Source organism: Carcharhinus amblyrhynchos, chromosome 24 (assembly GCF_965287045.1).
Source record: "Carcharhinus amblyrhynchos chromosome 24, sCarAmb.v2.hapA, whole genome shotgun sequence".
NCBI lineage: Eukaryota > Metazoa > Chordata > Chondrichthyes > Carcharhiniformes > Carcharhinidae > Carcharhinus > Carcharhinus amblyrhynchos.
In genome coordinates, this window is record NC_137347.1 from 26,178,413 (window position 1) to 26,185,510 (window position 7,098).

A 7,098-nucleotide genomic window follows, 5' to 3' on the forward strand; every position below is an offset into this window, starting at 1 on the left:
CTATGCCAATTCGATAAGTTCAGGGTCACCATTACTGATATTAGTTTTTGATGACAGTTTTATTTAGCTTTTTACAAACCGATTCAAAAGCTAAGTCTCCAGATCATCAGGCCAGGAGTGAAAATTTCCCATTTTCTGGCAGAGGGCAACAGCGGGAAGGAAAAGCAGTGTTAAAGCCGCTGGCCCCAACTGCAGTTTTCTCCACCCTATTGTCAGGGACATTGTTGAAAAATCTTGAGGGACAGGATCACACAACGTAACACTGTTGGAACCGACACGGATTGAGCCCGTCCTGCCAACAACTAAACCTTTTAAAGAGACAATAATATTTAGTACAATAAAGTAAAAATTGAAGACAGAGGCCAGTGCCAGGAGGGAGTGCCTGGGCCGGATCCTCCCCTTTCCAAGTGATACACTCACCTGAGCTCCTCTGGCATAAAACATGACTTGGGCCTTTTCTGCTTCTGCTACCAATCCCATCACTGACAACAGAAGCAGAAAATCACCCCCCCCCCACCACCCATGTCTCTGGATTATGATTCCACTGCAATTCTTTCCCCAAATTTAGAATTGAGAGCGGTGTATGAGGATGGCTGCTCCAAATTTGACAGTTTTACACTATGGCACAAGGTCAAAATGACCCATTTACAGTGGGTAATACAGTCGATGATAAGTTTTAAAAAATCCACAAGCTGTCTAAGACAACCAACCAGTTAAATACCAGATCTATTGAGAAGCTTCTTAATTAATACTGGAATAAGATCCAGTGTTAATTGCTCTGCACAGTCACCTGAGGCCAGAACTGAACCTGGCTCCATAAGGTAGCAGTGCTAACCATTGTGCCACTGTTCTGCCAGCTAAAGTCCATTTGTTTTTCCCAATCTTAAGAGTCTCCCTGATGCAATGCTGATCCTTTGTGGTCTCTTGATGAAATGAGTTCTACATTTACAGTAAGAAGAATGCAACTTAGCTTGTTCAAATGCTTTAGGAAAGTATCCCTTAATATGTAAGTTTCAGTTAAAGCCCATTTGATATTTGCTATATATTTTAAGCAGTGTTGTTTATCCCGCTTTTAAGAGTCTGCCTGGTACAATGTTGATCTGTAGAAGCCTCATAAGATATAGGGTGGGATTTTCTGGCCATGCTTGCCTCAAAGCCGGAAATTCCTACTCGAGGTCAACCGGCCCTTGTATGGTCAGCCCCCACTCACTACGATTCCCATGGCAGGCGGGACAGGAAAATGCTGCCCATAGGATGAGATGGGTTCTACATTTGCAGTAGGAATTATTAAATTGGGCTATTTCAAACGCTTCAGGAAAGTGAAGATGACATGCAAATCTTCTGTAAGCTGATGTGAATTTTCTGTCTAATAGGTATTGCAGAATCCCTTAGTCTAAAAATGAGCAGAATAGGTGTACTGGCCATGCTAAACTGACCATCCAAACAGGATGTATCCAAGAACATACTTTGATATTTTTGATAAACTTTTGTAATAAAAAGGGTAAGACAATTGAGCCTTGCTCTGCAACCATGAAAGGAGGGTCAGTAACAGTCAATCTGATTCATGGTCTACAGCTCCAACCAGAAGGACTAACTGTATGGGGATATAAGAATCAGCTGAGGTTTAGATGTAGTTTAAGGGCAGCAACTAAAGTTGAGGTTTGGGCTGAGCTTTGGGTTTTGCCTCTGGTTTTTTGTGGCAGCTTTTAATAAATCATTTCAAGTTTTGTGCGATATTATTAGCTTAAAGCTCTAGTACTAGGCATTAGAGTATTTTTCTGTTAATAAAAAATATTTGGGTTTGAGCCTAAAAGCCTGTGTCTGCTTAAGTTTGTCCTTTATAAATTCCTAAAGTTATGAAGTGGCAAAATGAGTAAATGGGAGAGGGCTGCTCTTACAAACTGCGGATGCAAAAAGTGAAGAAACTGGCAAGTTATTTATTGGGCCACAACTTCCACCCAGTGAGGTAAATGCACAGGCCCCTAGAACTGCACACATTTACAGTGTAGTTACTAATGATGGAAAACCTCTTCTGAACCTCCGATGACTGCAGCTGCTTGGAATCTGCAGCAAGACAGATTCGGCTAACCTCAATTTGGCACAAGACCAGTTCAATTACACTGCCTGAGGATGGGACCTGATTCAGGAATGTTTAGTGGCACAATAGTTTCAAACACAAAGTAAACACACAAGGATTCACTGATATTCTGAAGATATTTTACAGCTTTTTTCCATTTTTTTAAAACAATTAATGTTTGTGTTATTCATTCGAGGGTGTATTTTTTAATTTCACTTGTTATGATTGAATATGATTGTTACTAAGGGAACATAGCTTTCTTATTTGTTTTAAATCTGTAATATCAATACGGGCTGAATTTTCTGGCTATTCCCTCTGGCAACATCTTCCAGTCCCGCCAATGGCCACCCTCTGCAGTGAGTTCCAGACAAAATTTCCCACTGGCTGGAAACTGATTTTTGCCACCACTCCAAATTCTGTGCCCCTGCCTGCCACCAGTCCTGCTGCTAGTAGCAGAAAGCTCCGCACAATGGCTGGAGTTTTAGCGTCCCACCCACCATGGGAATTGGAGTGGGTGAGGGGTGGATCATGGAAAGATTCATTGACTTTGGACGGAATACTTAAGTTTTGGAACGAGCGAGGTCATTAAATCCTGCCCATTGTGTTTTCTTCAGACTAAATTATAGTGATGTACTGTAGTCACTCCACATCTTTTAAATGTCATGACACCCCTTTATATTATGAAAATATTTCATTCACACCTATCTCCTTCAGCTGAACTGCCCTCCAGCAAAAACCTTTTATCTTTCAAATCTCCTAAAAACCTGTAAAGCCACCATTTACTGCAATGTTCATTAGGTTACAAAGTTTACAATGGAAGCCTTTTCACCAGGTGTATAATAAATGTCCAAGGGGGTGATTCTCCTAGCTCAGGGGATATCAGCAGAGGCTGTTTGGTGGGCTTTCTGCTTGGCGCTGTGGCCTCCGTGCGATTCCAGAGCCCAGGTTTCCAGCATTGTCAGCTCTGTGTCAGAAATTGGTGTGGAGGTGATTTAAATATTATAATGAGCGTTTAAATCAAATTAGTGGCCTTGGGACTGAACTCAGCAGGCCTGATAGCCTCTCACCCCTAGCCAGGAGTGATTCTCTCCTGACGGGTTTACAACAGCTCTCCACTGGTGGAGTGAAGTGAGGCCATGGAGGCCCCCCCGGGAGGTCGGGAGTTAAGGGGGCGGGATTCCCCCTGCACATTGCCAGCTTAGCAGTGCCGGCCTGACCCCCCCGACACTATCCAAAGGGCAAAGTGGCAATGCCCAAGGGGCACCTTGGCACTGTCCAGGGGCAGGGCCAGAAAGGGGTGGAACCTGTGAAGTGAGGGGAGATTGGAGGAGGGTCCCACTTCCATTCTGCATATGGATCAGTGGCAGAAAGAGGGAAGAGGCTGATCAGCTCTGGCCATCGGGGTGGGGTTTGGCTGCAAGCAGGGGGAGGGGTGTTGGGTCTGTGGGAGGGGGTAGGACGGTAGGGATTATGGGTGGGTAAGAGGAGATCAAGGTAGGCTAGGCGTAGGAGGTGTTGGGCCTGTTGAGGGAAGGTGTGGGGGACTTGGGGCAGTAAGGACTTGGGGTGGTAAGTGGAGATTGAGGCAGGCTAGGGGTGGGGGGGCATTGGGGCTGGCACAGAGACGTCTGGAAGGCTAGCAATCAGGGGCTGAGGGGGCGGGGTTCTGCAAGCCAGCAATGGAGAGTTGTTGTTTCAGCCAATGATTAAGATGACCAGCAATGGTGAGGCCAGCAGCGCAGGGCTACTGCACATGAACCAATCTCCACTCTGACAGATCAGTGTATGCACAGTGGTCTGCTCAGCACAATGCTGCTGGCCTCTCCAGTGGGAATAGGCTCTGCCCCCGGATTTTCAGCAAGAGTCTCCCTGCAGCACTCTGCAGCTTCACTCTGAAGAAAATATTGTGAGCAGCATCTCCCCAACAACACTGGGTGACTCCATGTGCAAAGTATCATGATCTGGGGAGGACCTGATGACAGGGTAATTCGCAGCTCTTGCTCCATTCACTGGTGCTCCCTCTTTATAATTTTATTAATATTAGCTGGTGTTTAAAACACCAACTTGCAGAGGCAGATTGTGGGAAAGGTAAGAGTATTGCTGTAGCACTGACTGAAATAGATGGATATTCTTCATTGAATCCTACAGTGCAGAAGGAGGCCATACGACCATCAAGTCTGCACTGACCACAATCCCACTCAGACCCCATCCCCACAAGCCCATTAATTTACCTTAGCTAGTCCTCCTGACACTAAGGGGCAACTTAGCTTGGCCAATGCACCTAACCTGCACATCTTTGGACTCTGGGAGAAAACCTGAGCACCTGGAGGAAACCCATGCAGACATGGGGAGAATGTGCAAACTCCACACAGGCGGTGACCCAAGCCAGGAATCAAATCCAGGTCCCTGGCGCTGTGAGGCAGCAGTATTAATCACTGTGCCACCGTGCCATCCCCACAAACAACCAAAATGTGTCTAGCGATATCTTTGCAAACTTCAGTTTCAGTATATATTCCATCTTGAGCTCTGTGAATTCCTCTTGTTCTTTTGGTAACAATGACTTCAATTTTCCCTAAAGTATGCAGAATATCGCAGTGGGTGGGAAAAGTGGCATTGAAGTTGACAGCACCAGTAGCATCTCCCTCTGCCATATTGTTGGAGAAGACAAAGCAAAGAGTGAATCCCCCGATGTCACGCTGGTGGGGCTGTCTCTGATTGAGGCTGTCCCGCTATCAACTTTGGTTTTTAAAGATTGGATCACTTTTTAAAGCCACCGAGTCACAAAAAATTAAAAATACTGCACCGCCCCTCCACCCATGCAGAAAACACCCCATGCAACCAACACTCCCTCTTTCCTCACAGAACATCCCCCACACAACTCCCCTTGCTGAACATCCTCTGCACAGCAGTGCCAGGTAGATGTGACTGGGCATGACCCTTGCCTCCCCCTCCCCTGAGCAATGCACTCACCTGACCTCCTCTGGTGGTTCTGTTTGCCAGGTGCACAGCTTGGAATAACTGTTGTATTGGATTAGGTAACGATGGAAATTATCAGGGGTAGAGAATTGATTATTAGATGTAAATCTATTGTGATGGGGATCCCGACATTGAAAGTTGGGATGCCCAACACATCACTGGCGGGGTGCGTGGGCAGTCATCTCGCACCTTTATGTTGGTGCGGAATACAATTTGGGCCACCCTCTGGATTTTCCGTTCCCGACGCCAATCCTGTCCAATGGAAGCGGGGGCAGAAAAACCTCTCCATGTCTTTGATGATTCAAAAGAAAGAGAATTAAATGGATCACGTACCCACCCAAAGTGTTCCATACTAGTGGAAAGGAAATAATATTCGAACTACTCTTGAATTTTCTCCTGAAGCATCTGTTCAATATCAACTGATGTTTTGTCAAAACGTTTGATTGTATTATCAGAAAGAGGATTTGGTTGGCAGCATCAGATCCCAATATTGTTCCCACAATGCATGCTAGCAGAATTAGGGTTTTGGCAATGGTGTGGAAGTTCTTTGATATTACTGAACTCAGCCACCAGGTAACTCACTTCCTGCACATTATCTGAAACCTGCACACACTCCATCATATGTTAATTTTGTTTTATATTTTGTTGTTTCAGGAGTTTGAGGTACTGTATATCCTTGCTGGAGAGTTTGTATTGAAACAGTGCTTCAACTTACTTAGTACGACTGCAGCATTTTGGGAAATTCGACCTGCAAATTAGGAATTCTAGGATAGGACAGGAGGCAACACCAGCCCACAAAAATCCAAAGGCCAAGCCTGCCTGTGTATGGACCTCACTTTTCTTTGCTAAGGATCTGCTCTTTCGGCCATCTCAGAATCAGAGCTAGATTCTCCAGTTCTCTTCAAGAACTTATCCATAGAAAATTATGGTCAAATTCACTACACTATACAATAAATGCCCTAAAGCATCAACTTACAAACACAATTTCTGCTCTTAAGCCATGCCAAGCAGAACACTGAGAAGGCAACCATAAGTCAATAACTCCGTGCCTGGACCCAATGCCCCGCAGAGTTATCGACTTATGGTTGCCTTCTCAGACCTTCAGGACTTCGCTTGTGGTCACATCGACTACTAGGTCTTGCCCTGAGCCCAACTTACTTAAGGTTTGCTCCTCACACCCGTTTCATTAATTAGAACCTGTTTCTCCTCTTCTCAGCTTTATTGATTCCTGTTTTGTACCTGTGTCTTCTTCCCTTGCCAGAAATTTCAGTCTTTTTATTTCTGCCCATTCCAGCTCCTGTTTTTCATACCTCTGTCTCCTTCACTTCTCCCAGGCTTTTTGTGCCTTTTTGAATTTTTGCTTTTTGTGCAGGCACACAGAGTTTTCATCTTCAGCTTGGTGGGGTTGGCATCTCCAAGTCCTAAGGAACCATGGGCCTGCTGCGTAGCTGCATGGGCCTGACCAACATAAAAAATTCAAACCGTATATATAACTTAAATTAAGTTAATTTAGTTTAATTTACCCCAAGGCCGAACAAAATTTCGAATCACTGAATGTATTAATCTATTGTAGCAAAATGTCATCACAAACTGAAGCCAGTCTTATATATACATACAAAGAATAAAGAACAATACAGCACAGGAAACAGACCGTTCAGCCCTCCAAGCCTGCGCCGCACATTGGTCCAACTAGACCATTCTTCTGTATCCCTCCATTCCCAGTCTGCTCATGTGACTATCCAGATAAGTCTTAAACGATCCCAGCATGTCCGCCTCCACCACCCTGCTAGGCAGTGCATTCCATATATATATGCCCTTCAAAAGCTTTCCAGTTTAAGTATACCTCATGAAGTTCTGGGAATAACTAATGCTGCTCTAACCTAAATACTCTGGCCCTGCAATTATATTGTGTAATTTTTAACATAAAAACTCTTTACCCAGTTCATATGAAAGTAATACTACAATTTCAAGGCATTATATTGCCAAACCACTACACCATGTCAATAGTTATGTTTTCATTACATCATTTTATCCAACAATAAGTT